This window comes from Haematobia irritans, chromosome 2 (assembly GCF_050003625.1).
Source record: "Haematobia irritans isolate KBUSLIRL chromosome 2, ASM5000362v1, whole genome shotgun sequence".
Taxonomy (NCBI): domain Eukaryota; kingdom Metazoa; phylum Arthropoda; class Insecta; order Diptera; family Muscidae; genus Haematobia; species Haematobia irritans.
In genome coordinates, this window is record NC_134398.1 from 216,302,120 (window position 1) to 216,319,122 (window position 17,003).

General features: G+C 24.5%; 1 protein-coding gene across 1 annotated transcript in view; it reads left to right on the plus strand.

The window, feature by feature from the left end:
• The window catches only part of S (EGF receptor activation regulator Star), a 137,719-nt gene that overhangs the window by 37,502 nt on the left and 83,214 nt on the right, over positions 1-17,003 (plus strand). The window lies entirely within an intron of this gene.

A 17,003-nucleotide genomic window follows, 5' to 3' on the forward strand; every position in this document is an offset into this window, starting at 1 on the left:
AATTTTCTATAGAAATAAAATTTTGACAAAATTTTCTATAGAAATAAACTTTTACCAAAATTTTCTATAGAAATAAAATTTTGACACAATTTTCTACAAAAATAAAATTTTGAGAAAATGTTCTATAGAAATAAAATTTTGACAAAATTTTCTATAGAAATAAAATTTTGACAAAATTTTCTATAGAAATAAAATTTTGACAAAATTTTCTATAGAAATAAAATTTTCTATAGAAATAAAATTTTGAGAACATTTTCTACAAAAATAAAATTTTGAGAAAATTTTCTATAGAAATAAAATATTGACAAAAATTTCTATAGAAATAAAATATTGACAAAAATTTCTATAGAACTAAAATTTTGAGAAAATTTTCTATAGAAATAAAATTTTTCCAAACTTTTCTTTAGAAATAAAATTTTGAGAAAATTTTCTATAGAAATAAAATTGACAAAATTTTCTATAGAAATAAAATTTTGACAAAATTTTCTATAGAAATAAAATTTTGAGAAAATTTTCTATAGAAATAACATTTTGAGAAAATTTTCTGTAGAAATAAAATTTTGAAAATATTTCCAATAGAAATAAAATTTTGCAAAAATTTTCTATAGAAATAAAATTTTGACAAAATTTTCCATAGAAATAAACTTTTACCAAAATTTTCTATAGAAATAAAATTTTCTATAGAAATAAAATTTTGAAAATATTTCCAATAGAAATAAAATTTTGCAAAAATTTTCTATAGAAATAAAATTTTGACAAAATTTTCTATAGAAATAAAATTTTGACAAAGTTTACAAAATTTTCTATAGAAATAAAATTTTGACAAAATTTTCTATAGAAATAAACTTTTACCAAAATTTTCTATAGAAATAAAATTTTGACACAATTTTCTACAAAAATAAAATTTTGAGAAAATGTTCTATAGAAATAAAATTTTGACAAAATTTTCTATAGAAATAAAATTTTCTATAGAAATAAAATTTTGAGAACATTTTCTACAGAAATAAAATTTTGAGAAAATTTTCTATAGAAATAAAATATTGACAAAAATTTCTATAGAAATAAAATATTGACAAAAATTTCTATAGAACTAAAATTTTGAGAAAATTTTCTATAGAAATAAAATTTTTCCAAACTTTTCTTTAGAAATAAAATTTTGAGAAAATTTTCTATAGAAATAAAATTGACAAAATTTTCTATAGAAATAAAATTTTGACAAAATTTTCTATAGAAATAAAATTTTGAGAAAATTTTCTATAGAAATAACCTTTTGAGAAAATTTTCTGTAGAAATAAAATTTTGAAAATATTTCCAATAGAAATAAAATTTTGCAAAAATTTTCTATAGAAATAAAATTTTGACAAAATTTTCCAAAATTTTACCAAAATTTTCTATAGAAATAAAATTTTGAAAATATTTCCAATAGAAATAAAACTTTGCAAAAATTTTCTATAGAAAAAAACTTTGACATAATTTTCCATAAATATAAAATGTTGACAAAATTTTCTATAGAAATAAAATTTTGAAAAAATTTTCTTTAGAAACAAAATTTTGAGAAAATTTTCTACAAAAATAAAATTTTGAGAAAATTTTCTATAGAAATAAAATATTGGAAAAAATTCTATAGAATAACAACAATTTTATATAGAAATAAAATGTTGACAAAATTTTTTTATAGAAAATCTTGAGAAAATTTTCTATAGAAATAAAATTTTGAAAATATTTCCAATAGAAATAAAATTTTGCAAAAATTTTCTTTAGAAAAAAAAACTTTGACATAATTTTCCATAAATATAAAATGTTGAAAAAATTTTCTATAGAAATAAAATGTTGACAAAATTTTCTTTAGAAATAAAATTTTGAGAACATTTTCTACAAAAATAAAATTTTGAGAAAATTTTCTATAGAAATAAAATATTGACAAAAATTTCTATAGAAATAAAATTTTGACAAATTTTCTATAGAAATAAAATTTTGACAAAATTCTCTATAGAAAAAAATTTTGACAAAATTTTCCATAGAAATAAAATTTTGAGAAAATTTTCTATAGAAATAAAAGTTTGAGAAAGTTTTCTATACGAATAAAATTTTGAAATAAAAATTTTTCAACTTAAAAAAATATCGGCAAAGTGAAACCCATCTCCTCGTTCAAATACAAAAAAGTACGTTCCTTTTAAGTTTTACAAGAAGTCAGGGAAATTGGTTGTTTCAAATATTCTGAATATTTTTAGCAAATAATCTCCCTCTCTACGTTACCTGTTAATATCAAGTGAATCATTTAATTATAAAATTTGGCAAACTGAGTGAGGACACCGACATTTCCAGTATAAATATAAAAAAAATACTTGTTTCTGATCTTAGGGCCACTGTAAACATCCTTGGAAAATCAAACCATTCGATGGTCTATGTATTTGATTACTGTCTGATTTTTCTTACAATTCATTGCTTTTTACAGGCCCACTGTATCTTATAAATTCATCGAATATGATAAGATTTTTTACTTCCACTGTAGTATAGTGGTGTTTCTTCGATTCGTCGTAAAAACCACCACTTTTGATTGACCCTTTGTAGCTGGAAGGCAGTAATGTCGCTTAAACTTTGGTTTTAATCGTAATTTCTCATATGAACCGAAATGACATTAAGTGACAGCAACTACATTGGGTAGTGTAGTAGCTGACTGAGTTTATCGTGTTCTTCTTCTCCTTTTTGTCCCCATACTGACTCAGGAACTTTTCGATTCTCTATGCAGTATATTAAAGAGCCAAAGGCCAGGGCCAGGGCAGGTGTTGTTTCGTATTCATTTATTTTTTTGGGTTTTAAGTTGTTTGTAATTCCCTTGGGTTTTCGGTATTTTGCGATTTAATTCTTCCCCAAAAAAATACACTCACACACACAGACAGACCACTTCTTTTTTGGTGGGGGGACAACAAGATTTTGTGATTTCATATCCACTTAACCTTTAGCAGCTTTAATTTTAATAAATTTTCTTGTATTTTTGTTGTTGTTTCATAGCAAATATGATATTGAGCGAATGAGAAGGGGTCGTTTTGAATATCTCCCTTGCTATTGTTTGTGTCGGTGCTTACCTTTGCTTTATACAAGTTCTCTAGATTCCCTTTCTCGCGCGCTCTCTCTCTCTCTTGTTTTCACTTGTTTGTGTGTTTCTCACAACGATAGCTCCCCATTTTACACAATTTATGGTGTGCTTTAATATCATTTGACATTTATTGACATCTTGGGTTTTTATTGTTATTTTGGGCCATAAAGTAGTGTAACTAAGCGGCTGTGAAGATTTTGTGTCTCTTTGCCGACGCCATCACATCACATCTCAATTTCAATCGCCATTTTCCCTCCATGTCTGGCCGTGTGGTACATGATGTTTTCATCAGAAAAATCAAACAAAAAAGGTATCTTTGACCTAAAATTGACTTCTGGACTAAATTAAGATGTTTTAAATTTTGTGAGAAATTGTTGAATATTGTATCTCTTCCAAGTAGATGAGAGAGAAGTAGAAAGATTTAAGATTTGATGGAAATTAATTTAAAAGTTAAGAAAAAAACTTAATTAATTGACATTATACTAATAATAAAATAATACCGTTTAATTCAAACAGACAGAAAATTTAAAATATTTTTTTAAAAATTTCGATTGCAAAAAGCCTTAAGATTTTAGATATGATTAGATCCTTAACAAATAATCGAGTTCACGAGTCGAATTGGAGCACTCCATATATTCAACTGTTCCTTGGTCTTCGGAGTTAAATCCTTTACTCCAAAGAGTTCGTCACGAATCGACACCCTCTATTTGTACTTAAATAGTGGCAAAACGGCGCTGGGAGAGTCTCATAGTTGCGCTTCGTGTTTTGAGCGCGGTTGCCGCAGTTGGTAGAATTCTACCAAAAATGGTATATTTTTTACTGTTTGGTAGATTTCTTGATGTTTTGGTAAAATTTTCTATAAAAATAAAATTTTGACAAAATATTCTATAGAAATAAAATTTTGACAAAATTTTCTATAGAAATTTAATTTCCACAAAATTTTCAAAAGAAAAAAATATTGACAAAATTTTCTATAGAAAAAAAAATTTTGACAAAATTTTCTATAGAAATAAAATTTTTCTATAGAAATAAAATTTTGACAAAATTTTCTATAGAAATTAAAAATTTGACAAAATTTTCTATAGAAATAAAATTTTGACAAAATTTTCTATACAAATAAAATTTTGACAAAATTTTCTATAGAAATAAAATGTTGACAACATTTTCTATAGAAATAAAATGTTGACAAAATTTTCTATAAAAATAAAATGTTGACAAAATTTTCTATATAAATTTAATTTTGACAAAATTTTCTATAGAAAAAAATCATTGACAAAATTTTCTATAGAAAAAAATTGTTTGCAGAAATAAAATTTTGAAAAAAATTTTAGAGGATTTAAATGTTAACAATGTTTTTTTTATATTGAGAACATTTTTTATAGAAATAAAATTTTGAGAAAAAAAATTCTATAAAAATACGAGTTTGACAAAATTTTCTATAGAAATAAAATTTTGACAAAATTTTCTATAGAAATAAAATTTTGACAAAATTTTCTATAGAAATAAAATTTAGCAAAATTTTCTATAAAATGTTAACAAAGTTTTCTATAGAAATAAAATTTTGACAAAATTTTCTATAGAAATAAAATATTGATAAAATTTTCTATAGAAATAATTTTTTTCTGCAGAAATAAAATTTTGAAAAAAAAAATTAGAGAAATTAAATGTTAACAATGGTTTTTTTTTATAGAAATTGAGAAAATTTTCTATAGAAATAAAATTTAAAAAAAATCGATAGAAATAAAATTAAAAAAAAAATCTATAGAAATAAAATTTTTGCAAAATTTTCTATAGAAATTTAAATTTTGACAAAATTTTCGTAATTTTTGGATTTTCTATCATTTCTGGAGGGATGGCGGCATTTCTGCACTCTCTTACGATAAAAAAAGACGCATCGAATCGGGCTGAATTTTAGGTAGGTATTAGACAGTAGTTTTATCACAATGGACTGATCCTGAATTTTAATCGGGCTGTCACTTTAACCTAAACTAGACAGTAGAAAATATTGGTCTTTGCAAAAGTCTTGCACCAGATGCTGAGGCTAAATTAACTAAAATAACTCTCTAAAAGATTCCAAAGATGAAAAATCATGAGTTGGTAACACTGTTTCAAACCGAAACAATGCTGACAACTGTTCCGTTAAAATAATGTTGCCTATCTATAGAGGTCAGTGTTGCCAGTATTTTTCGTGCTCTTGTCCCCAAAATAAGACGCTTTTATCCCCAAAAATCCCCAATTTAGTTCAAAATTCCCCCTAAAATTCCCCAATAGAATTTTTGGCAAGTTTTTTGAAAAAAAAGGAAAAGGCTCTGCTGTAAAAAAATCTGTCATAATCTAAAAGTTGTAAAAATATGCAATTTTTGTTACACCAGTTTGCGAGTTACAATAAGATTAAGATTTCAAAATCCCAAAAATGAGACGGGTGCTCAAAATAGTATCTGATACAAACCCTCATCAGAATTATTTATTGGTATAAAGAATCATCGAATTTGTGTCTTATGCAAATTATCTTCTAAATACTCGAGAAATAAAAATAGGAGTTGGGTCAACATGTGTAGTTATGAATCAAAACTTAGTTCTGAATAGCTAAGAAATAAAATTGGGTGATCGATCAAAAGGCGTTGTTGCCCCGATATGAACTCTATTATATATGTTTTATATATATTTTCCAAATCAGTGATGTATGCAGATGAGGGGCCAATACTTCGATCCAAGTCCTTACGAAATAATTTCACAATAGTAAACAATTTCTTAGAAACAAAGCAAATTGTAAAGTAACTCTTGGAATAGATTTTTTTTCATATTTTGAAGATTTTCTGTACTTCTTTAAGCCCTTTTTAAGCATGTAGAAGTAAAGAATTTTATATAAACCATAACTCAAAACCTAATTTGCTATACTGACCAGAGTTCCCATAAAAATCCCCAAATTTGTGGAAATTCCCCACCAAATCCCCAAGTCCCCAACTCAAAAATTTTGTCCCCATCCACGAAAAAATATCCCCGATTTGGGGAAAAATACCCAATACTGACAACACTGACAGAGGTATACAATTTTATGATCATTGATTACATGATAGCGAATTACTCTTGCGGCTAGCAGATAAATACGTATCGAACCACATTCACGTATAGGTGATTTTAATTTTAATAGGAAAAGATAAAAAAATTACCAAAAAATTAAAAAAACATAAGTTGTCAAAACTATTTTATACATAAGCAGTATTGCCAACTATTCAGAAACTATAATCGTAATAGAGACATTGCCATTACAACATTATGGATCATGTCCCGACCTTAAAAAAGGAAAAAATCGCCCAAAAATGTCTCAAAAAAGTTAAAATCCGTCCAAAGCTTGTAACAATGTCTTCAACTGATAAGCCCAGATGATACTACTACTTTTTTAAAATTCAATGATCATTTCATATATTTTTCTTTAATCACCATATGATGAAATTCTTTAGATTTACATTGAATTGCGAAATTGAAATTTATTATCAGAAATTGCTGGATTTTTATATATTTTTCATCGGAAAAGAACTTTAATATCGATGGCCTCATTCCACAGGACGCTAAGTCGACTTAGCATGTTTTGATGGAGTTCGCCGTTTTTTATTCGGATCAATGTGAATTGCATCCTGTCAAAATTTGGAATTTATTGGACCCTTCTATCAAGAGTTATGTTTAATATTGTACTTAGCCTGTGATTAAAGTTTTAAAAAATGTCCAATCCAAAAAGGGCAAAAAGCTTTGTTCGGTCTAAAGTGGTCTAAGTCATTTTTAGCCATGTTCTATTATCACTATTTTAAGTTCATACATGCTAAAAAAAATTATACAAAAATATGATCTTAAGACCGAAAATAAGGGAATTTCTATCTTAAATGGGTTTTGAGAAATTTCAAAAAAAAAAACTTTGAACTTGTTTCCTGTAAAATTCACTTTTTAGACTTAGCGCACTTTGGAATGAAGTCATCGAAATAATAGTTGTTTGCAAAAAAAAAAAAAAAAAATATGGTGGATTACAATTTGACAACTTTTGATTTAGTTTCTAGTCCAAGACAATTCCATATGGCCAATTCGATCATTTCTATTTGTATTGAAATTATAACAGAATGGAATGTGACTTTGTTGTCTTTTGTTTCAAGACACAATATAGAAGAACAATAGCCAGAAACAAGTAATCTGGAGATTAAATAAATATTAATAAAAAATTGATATTAGAATCAACAAAACATACAAAACAGGTATAGAAAGAAGCTGCTGTTACTGATGAAAGTAGCTGAAATTCCAGACACAATAAAACGAGAACAAAAACCAAAAAACAAAAACCTTCGACAATCCATATGGCATTGAATAAGAAGCTTCCACCATATAGTGGTGGTGATGATGAAAATGATGGCCATATTATGCCTTCTATGGTATCTTAAGCATCTTTGTACCAAAAAAAACGAACAGAATGAAAAAAATTCCCATCAGAAATGAAACAAACTCTTGAGAGTGACCATCGGGTAGATAATCACAACCATATAAGTTACCAGTCTCCTCTTCGTAGCCTTCTTTAAAAGATTTTTTTTCTTTTTTGGTTTTCTTTTCGATCGTCTAGAGTTGGAATATTTTCTCTTGTTACAAAAGCCAAGTTTTTTGTGCTTTTGTTATTGTTGTTTTATTGTCTTCTACATCTTCTTTGGAATTGTGGTCAGAATGATGATGAAGAAAATAAGAAAATAAAATCTTAAAGTAGAAGGTAGAAAAACAAAACCATCCACCTAACATTTTATTTCTGAACTTTTTTTTCACTCCTCTGTCTCCTACTTGTTCTTTTATTGTGGTGGTCTAAAGCGTATTGGACTTTGTATGCCTTTTAGGATTTTAAAGCTTGAAAACATGCAACAAATCTACCTCGAGCATAAACCCAACCAATGATTACTGAAAACTCATAGTACTCTACTCTATTGGCCAGATAGCCAGCCCGCCTGCCAGCCAGCCAAGAACTGATGAACTCGCTCTTCTCTAAGACAGCTAGACAACAGTCATCAGTCGGTTTTAAACCATCTTAATAAACAATAATAACTGAAGCGTTTAAATTATAACTATAACAAATACATATTACTTACTGCTTTTGTTTTTTTTTTTGTTGTTGCTGTTGTTTTTAGGAAGATGTAGCTGTAGAAGAATATGTAAAAAATACCCTCCTCCATTGGCTAGGAAGATGGGAAAAAAATTGAAATAAAATTTAAATGATACACTCAAGAAAAAGTTTACTCGATCACAAAAAAAGATTTATTGTCAAAGAGTCATTCGTAATTAAAGGTGGCACATTTGGTATAAAGAGTCGCACATTTGTTATAAAAAGTGGCACATATTTGTGAATTTTGGAGAAAATTGAAATAAAATGAAATGACTCTCTCAGAAAAAAATTTAGAATACCAACATAGTTATATCGGAAAATTATAATTATATTATAAAATATGTTATTTGCCATTAAATGGTGAATAAAAAGTGGCAGATTTTATTGAAGTTTTGTTTATAAGGAAAATGAAATAAAATTCTTGAAAGTTGACACATTTATGCTAACAAAATTGGCATGACACACAGCTACACTCCCGCAGATCGGACACTGCAAAAAGAGGAGTCCGGTATCTTGTTCATTCTAAAGAATAATGCTGGACAATGACACAAGAAGTGATGTGAGTCCTCGTTAACTTTCGGGTTCTGACCACAGTTACCACTCGCGCCATAAACAATCTATCAAAATTTTGAATAAAATTTTATCACAAATCTACCAAATTTTTAAATGTGAAAAACATATATTTTCTCTATTGGTTAAGCTAAGAGTCAACGCATGATTTTCTGATGAAATCGAAAAAGCAATAACAATTTTATTTCTATAGAACATTTTGTCAAAATTTTATTTCTATAGAAAATTTTGTTAATTTTTTTTTTTCTATAGAAAATTTTGTCAAAATTTTATTTCTATTGAAAATTTTGTCAAAATTTTATTTCTATAAAAATTTTGTAAAAATTTTATTTCTATAGAAAATGTTGTCAAAATTTTATTTCTATAGAAATTTTTGTCAAAATTTAATTTCTATAGAAAATTTTGTGAAAAATTTAATTTCTATAGAAAATTTTGTCCAAATTTTATTTCTTTAGAAAATGATGTCAAAATTGTAATTTGAAATTTTGTCAAAATTTTATTTGCATGGAAAATTTTTCCAAAATTTTATTAAAAAAAAATCCAAAATTTTATTTCTATAGAACCCTTTTTCTAAAATTTTATTTCTATAGAAACCTTTTTCTAACATTTTATTTCTCTATAATATTTTATTTCTAAATAAATTTTTTCCAAAAATTTATTTCTATAGAATTTTTTTCCAAAATATTATTTCTATAGAACATTTTTCCAAAATTTTAATTCTATAGAAAATTTTGTCAAAATTTTATTTCTATAGAAAAATGTGTTATTTTTTTTTTCTATAGAAAATTTCATCAACATTTTATTTCTATGGAAAATTTTTTCAAAATTTTATTTCTATACAAATTTTGTAAAAATTTTAGTTCTATAGAAAATTTTGTCAAAATTTTATTTATATAGAAATTTTTGTCAAAATTTTATTTCTATTGAAAATTTTGTCCAAATTTTATTTCTATGGCAAATGATGTCAAAATTGTATTTCTATAGAAAACTTTGTAAAAATTTTATTTTGACTTTATTTCTAAAGTAATTTTGTCAAAATTTTATTTGTATGGAAAAATTTTCCAAAATTTTATTTAAAAAAAATCAAAAATTTTATTTCTATAGAACCCTTTTTCTAAAATTTTATTTCTATAGAATATTTTATTTCTAAAGAAATTTTTTCCAAAATTTTATTTCTATAGAATATTTTATTTCTAAAGAAATTTTTTCCAAAATTTTATTTCTATAAATTTTTTTTCCAGAATTTTATTTCTATAGAACATTTTTCCAAAATTTTAATTCTATAGAAAATTTTGTCAAAATTTTATTTCTATAGACAATGTGGTCAAAATTTTATTTTTATAAAAAATTTTGTAAAAATTTTATTTCTATAGAAAATTTTGTCAAAATTTTATTTTTATAGACAATTTTGTCAAAATTTTATTTCTACAGAACATTTTGTTAAAATTTTATTTCTAAAGAAATTTTGTCAAAACTTTATTTCTAAAGAAATTTTGTCAAAACTTTATTTCTAAAGAAATTTTATCAAAATTTTATTATTATAGGAACATTTTCTAACTTTTATTTTTATAGAAAATATTTCCAAAATTTTATTTCTATAGAAAATATTTCCAAAATTTTATTTCTATAGAGAATTGAAGTAATGTGAAGTAAAATCTACCAAAACATCAATAATTATTGCAGTCTACCAAACAGTAAAAAAATCTACAATTCTACCATTTTATTTCGTTACATTTTATTTCTATTCTGTCAAAAATTTATTTCTATAGACAATTTTGTCAAAATTTTATTTCTAAAGAAAAAAAGTTTTGACAAAATTTTCTTTATATAAAATTTTGTCCAAAATGTTATTTCTGTAGAAAATTTTGTCAAAATTTTATATCTATAGCAAATTTTGTCAAAATTTTATTTCTATAGAAATTTTTGTCCAAAATTTTCTTTCTATAAAAAATTTTGTCCAAAATTTTATTTCTGTAGAACATTTTGTAAAAATTTTATTTCTATAGAAAATTTTGTCAAAATTTAATTTCTATAGAAAATTTTGTCAAAATTTTATTTTTATAGAAATTTTTGTCAAAATTTTATTTCTATAGAAAATGATGTCAAAATTGTGTTTCTATAGAAAATTTTGTCTAAATTTTATTTGTATGGAAAATTTTTCCAAAATTTTATTTAAAAAAAAAAAAAATCCAAAAGTTTATTTCTATAGAACCCTTTTTCTAAAATTTTATTTCTAAAATTGTACTTCTATAGAATATTTTATTTCTAAAGAAATTATTTTCCAAAATTTTATTTCTATAGATTTTTTTTCCAAAATTTTATTTCTATAGAACATTTTTCCAAAATTTTAATTCTATAAAAAATTTTGTAAAAATTTGATTTCTATAGACAATTTTGTCAAAATTTTATTTCTACAGAACATTTTGTTAAAATTTTATTTCTATAGAAAATTTTGTCAAAATTTTATTTCTAAAGAAATTTTGTCAGAACTTTATTTCTAAAGAAGTTTTGTCAAAATTTTATTATTATAGGAAAATTTTCTGAAATTTTATTTTTCTAGAAAATATTTCCAAAATTTTCTTTCTATAGAAACCTTTTTCTATAATTTTATTTCTATAGAATTTTTTCAAAAATTTTATTTCTATAGAACATTTTTCCAAAATTTTAATTCTATAGAAAATTGTGTCAAAATTTTATTTCTATAGGAAATTTTGTCGAAATTTTATTTCTATCGAATATTTTGTCAATATTTTATTTTGTTTCTATAGAAAAGTTTGTCAAAATTTTCTTTCTATAAAAATTTTTTTCCAAAATTTTATTTCGGTAGAAAATTTTGTCAAAATATTATTTCTGTAGAAAATTTTGTCAAAATTTTATTTCTGTAGAAAATTTTGTCAAAATTTTATTTCTATAGAAAATTTTGTCAAAAATTTATTTCTATAGAAAATTTTGTCAAAATTTTATTTCTGTAGAAAATTTTGTCCAAAATTTTATTTCTATAGAAAATTTTGTCAAAATGTAATTTCTATAGAAAAGTTTGTCAACATTTAATTTCTATAGAAAATTTTGTCAAAATTATATTTCTTTAGAAAATTTTGTAAAAAGATTTTTTTCTATAGAAAATTTTGTAAAAATTTTATTTCTGTAGATACCATTTCTTTCCTTTAAAGCATTCTTGATATAGTTTCATTGGCACGTTAGTGGTAAAGTAAAACTGTTTTCTTGCTTTTAAAAGTGTCCATAAAAATATTTGCATACTTTCAGACGGTCTCCGATTGGTCGATATGATAACTATTAAAGACTTTTACAATATTTATATTGGAAAAATTAGATTTTAAGGGATTTAAAAGAAGGTGACATAAATTGGCAAAAAGGTGTCACAAAACAGGAAAATAAAATAAAAATCGAATAATAAATTAATTTTTATTATTCGTAAGTATCGTAAGATACTGTTAGAAGTTCACCAATTTGGTATCACAATGGACTGAATAGTCTAAGTGAGCCAGATACATCGGGCTGCCACCTAACCTAACCTAACCTAAGATACTGTTATCACACAGTACAAATTTTTGTCTTCAATCACGAAATTAATTGATTCAATTAATTTTTAATTGAAATGTCTTCAATAACGAAAATGATAGTATCAATAGCCAAAGCCAATTAAAAATTTAATGGTTCTAATTAAAAAATTAATTGATACAATTAAATATTGATTTCTGTTTTAATTATAAAATTTCTTGAACCGATTAAATTTTTAATTGAATATTTTTTTGAAATCAAATTAAAATTTTAATTGGAAAACTTTTGGTAATACATATTATTTTCTGTGCACAAAGTGGCAAATTTTGTACTACTATGGCCCAAATGTTTTGACCTTCGATTAAAGATTTTGAAGATTGATTTCATGATTTTTAAAATTATTTTATTATGATTTTAAAATTAAAATATCGACTTTGAACTACTACAAAAGCAAAATTTTGGACGTTTTTTAAATTATTTGAAAAATATAATTTTTAAGTTTACTAGAAAATTCGAATTTTTCAATTTACCATAAAAATTTTTATTGAACTTCAACATTTCTTATATTTTCAATTTTTTCCCCCTATCCCTTTCACAAAATTGTTTCACAATGTACATTTATCCGAAACAATCACAACTAAGTACTGCCAAAAAAAATATCTATGGAAATTTTCAAGGTCTAAACATGGCTCATTAAGCTAAGATTAGGCAAAACAGTAACCCCGTTTTTTCTTTTTTTCTTTGTTTTTGATGGTCAAACAAAGACCAAATTTCAAAACAATCCATATTTACAACAATAACACCAGATGTTTTTCTCTATATTTCGATTCAAAATTTATTCCCAACAGAGGATTTTTCAAAACTGATTTATTGACAGGGCTAACAAGTTGGTAATAAAAATATTTTCCAGGTACTAAACTCGTTAGGGAATGAACATTAGTATGGAGTGTACATGGAAATGGAAAATTATACGGGATCAGTTGAAAGTCCTATAACGGCATAGATTGCAACAGCAGACGAGTATGGAGAATAGGAAAGATATATAGGTAGGGAAACAATAACCACCATTAAGGCAAGAAATCAATTTTCACTAAAGATCGACCGACCGACCGATCGCTTCCAATGCAACAGAGAGACGGATGACCATCACAAGGGATCAAATCATTCACTCACTACTATGCGTAAACCCCCATGGAATATAATCGCCGTCTTGTTAAAACCACTAGCAAGAAGTTTCAAAGAAAATGCATTGGAAAAACTAAGAAAACTGAAAGAAGAAAAAATCAAACGATACGAAACAAGTCAAGCGTACTTTTGGATGGATGGAAATACCATGGTGGCGGCGTCGGCGCTGGTGGTGGCCGAGGGTAAAACATCCATTCGCTGTGGCGTGTCAAATGTACAGTGGATTATAAGAAATTCACTTCAATATCAAGACAGATGTTTGAAAAATGTTTTGTGCCACAACAAGTAGTTGCCAGTAAGGAAGTTATAGACTCACTCATGGTGATGGGTGTTAGTGTGTGCGTGGTTTTAGGAAGGAAGAGATCTACCATTAACAGAATGAAAGGCCTACAAATAAAATCGCAGGGGAGGGAAATTGGAGAATGGTTGAATAATTTAAAAGAGAGGCTACGATTTAGCTACCATTTTTTCGAGGAATATTTAATTAAATTTTCTTAAAATTTTATTTCCATACGAAATATTGTCAAAATTTAATTTCTATTGGAAATTTTCTGAAAATTTCATTTTTATAGGAAATTTTGTGAAAATTTCATTTTTATAGGAAATTTTGTGAAAATTTCATTTTTATATCAAATTTTCTGTAAATTTCGTTTCTATAGGTAATTTTCTGAAATTTCATTTCTATAGGAAATTTTCTGAAAATCTAATTTCTATAGGAAGTTTTCTAAAAACTTCACTTCTCGAGGAAATTTTGTCAAAATTTCACTTCTATAGGAAATTTTGTCAAAATTTCACTTCTATAGGAAATTTTGTCAAAATTTCACTTCTATAGGAAATTTTGATAAAATTTCATTTCTATAGGAAATTTTCTGAAAATGTCACTTCTATTGGAAATTTTGCAAAATTTTCACTTCTATAGGAAATTTTGCTAAATTTTCACTTCTATAGGAAATTTTGCCAAAATTTCACTTCTATAGGAAATTTTGATAAAATTTCATTTCTATAGGAAATTTTCTGAAAATTTCATTTCTATAGGAAATTTTCCGAAAATCTAATTTCTATAGGAAATTTTCTAAAAACTTCACTTCTAGAGGAAATTTTGCCAAAATTTCCTATATATAGGAATAGGAATTTTGCCAAAATTTCCTATATATAGGAAATTTTGCCAAAATATCACATCTATAGGAAATTTTGTCAAAATTTCATTTCTATAGGACAATTTCACTTATAGGAAATTTCGACAAAAGTGCATTTCTATAGGAAATTTCAACAAGATTTCATTTCTATAGGAAATTTCGACAAAATGTCACTTCGATAGAGAATTTTGACAAAATTTCATTTCTATAAGAAATTTTGTCAAAATTTCACTTTTATAGGAAATTTGTTGAAAATCTAATTTCTATAGGAAATTTTCTTAAAATCTAAATTCTATAGGGAATTTTCTAAAAACTTCACTTCTATAGGAAATTTTGCAAAAATTTCACTTCTATAGGAAATTTTGTCAAAATTTCACTTCTATAGGAAATTTTGATAAAATTTTATTTATATAGGAAATTTTCTGAAAATTTCATTTCTATAGGAAATTTTCTGAAAATTTAATTTCTATAGGAAATTTTCTGAAAATCTAATTTCTATAGGAAATTTTCTAAAAACTTCACTTTTAGAGGAAATTTTGCCAAAATTTCACTTCTATAGGAAATTTTGCCAAAATTTCACTTCTATAGGAAATTTTGACAAAATTTCACTTCTATAGGAAATTTTGATAAAATTTCATTTCTATAGGAAATTTTCTGAAAATTTCATTTCTATAGGAAATTTTCTGAAAATTTCATTTCTATAGGAAATTTTCTGAAAATCTAATTTCTATAGGAAATTTTCTAAAAACTTCACTTCTAGAGGAAATTTTGCCAAAATTTCACTTCTATAGGAAATTTTGATAAAATTTTATTTATATAGGAAATTTTCTGAAAATTTCATTTCTATAGGAAATTTTCTGAAAATTTCATTTCTATAGGAAATTTTCTGAAAATTTCATTTCTATAGGAAATTTTCTGAAAATTTCATTTCTATAGGAAATTTCAACAAAATTTCATTTCTATAGGAAATTTCGACAAAATGCCACTTCCATAGAGAATTTTGACAAAATTTCATTTCTATAAGAAATTTTATAGCATATATTCTGTAAATTTCTTTTCTAAAGGTAATTTTCTGAAAATTTAATTTCTATAGGAAATTTTCTGAAAATCTAATTTCTATAGGAAATTTTCTAAAAACTTCACTTTTAGAGGAAATTTTGCCAAAATTTCACTTCTATAGGAAATTTTGCCAAAATTTCACTTCTATAGGAAATTTTGACAAAATTTCACTTCTATAGGAAATTTTGATAAAATTTCATTTCTATAGGAAATTTTCTGAAAATTTCATTTCTATAGGAAATTTTCTGAAAATTTCATTTCTATAGGAAATTTTCTGAAAATCTAATTTCTATAGGAAATTTTCTAAAAACTTCACTTCTAGAGGAAATTTTGCCAAAATTTCACTTCTATAGGAAATTTTGATAAAATTTTATTTATATAGGAAATTTTCTGAAAATTTCATTTCTATAGGAAATTTTCTGAAAATTTCATTTCTATAGGAAATTTTCTGAAAATTTCATTTCTATAGGAAATTTTCTGAAAATTTCATTTCTATAGGAAATTTTCTGAAAATTTCATTTCTATAGGAAATTTTCTGAAAATTTCATTTCTATAGGAAATTTTCTAAAAACTTCACAAAATTTCACTTCTATAGGAAATTTTGACAAAATTTCACTTCTATAGGAAATTTTGATAAAATTTCATTTCTATAGGAAATTTTTCTGAAAATTTCATTTCTATAGGAAATTTTCTGAAAATTTCATTTCTATAGGAAATTTCAACAAAATTTCATTTCTATAGGAAATTTCAACAAAATTTCATTTCTATAGGAAATTTCGACAAAATGCCACTTCCATAGAGAATTTTGACAAAATTTCATTTCTATAAGAAATTTTTTGCTATTATATTCTGTAAATTTCTTTTCTAAAGGTAATTTTCTGAAAATTTAATTTCTATAGGAAATTTTCTGAAAATCTAATTTCTATAGGAAATTTTCTAAAAACTTCACTTTTAGAGGAAATTTTGACAAAATTTCACTTCTATAGGAAATTTTGATAAAATTTCATTTCTATAGGAAATTTTCTGAAAATTTCATTTCTATAGGAAGTTTTCTGAAAATTTCATTTCTATAGGCAATTTTCTGAAAATCTAATTTCTATAGGAAATTTTCTTAAAATCTAATTTCTATAGGGAATTTTCTAAAAACTTCACTTCTATAGGAAATTTTGCCAAAATTTCATTTCTATAGGAAATTTTCTGAAAATTTCATTTCTATAGGAAAATTTCTGAACATTTTATTTTTATAGGAAAATTTCTGAAAATTTCACTTATAGGAAATTTCGACAAAATTGCATTTCTATAGGAAATTTCA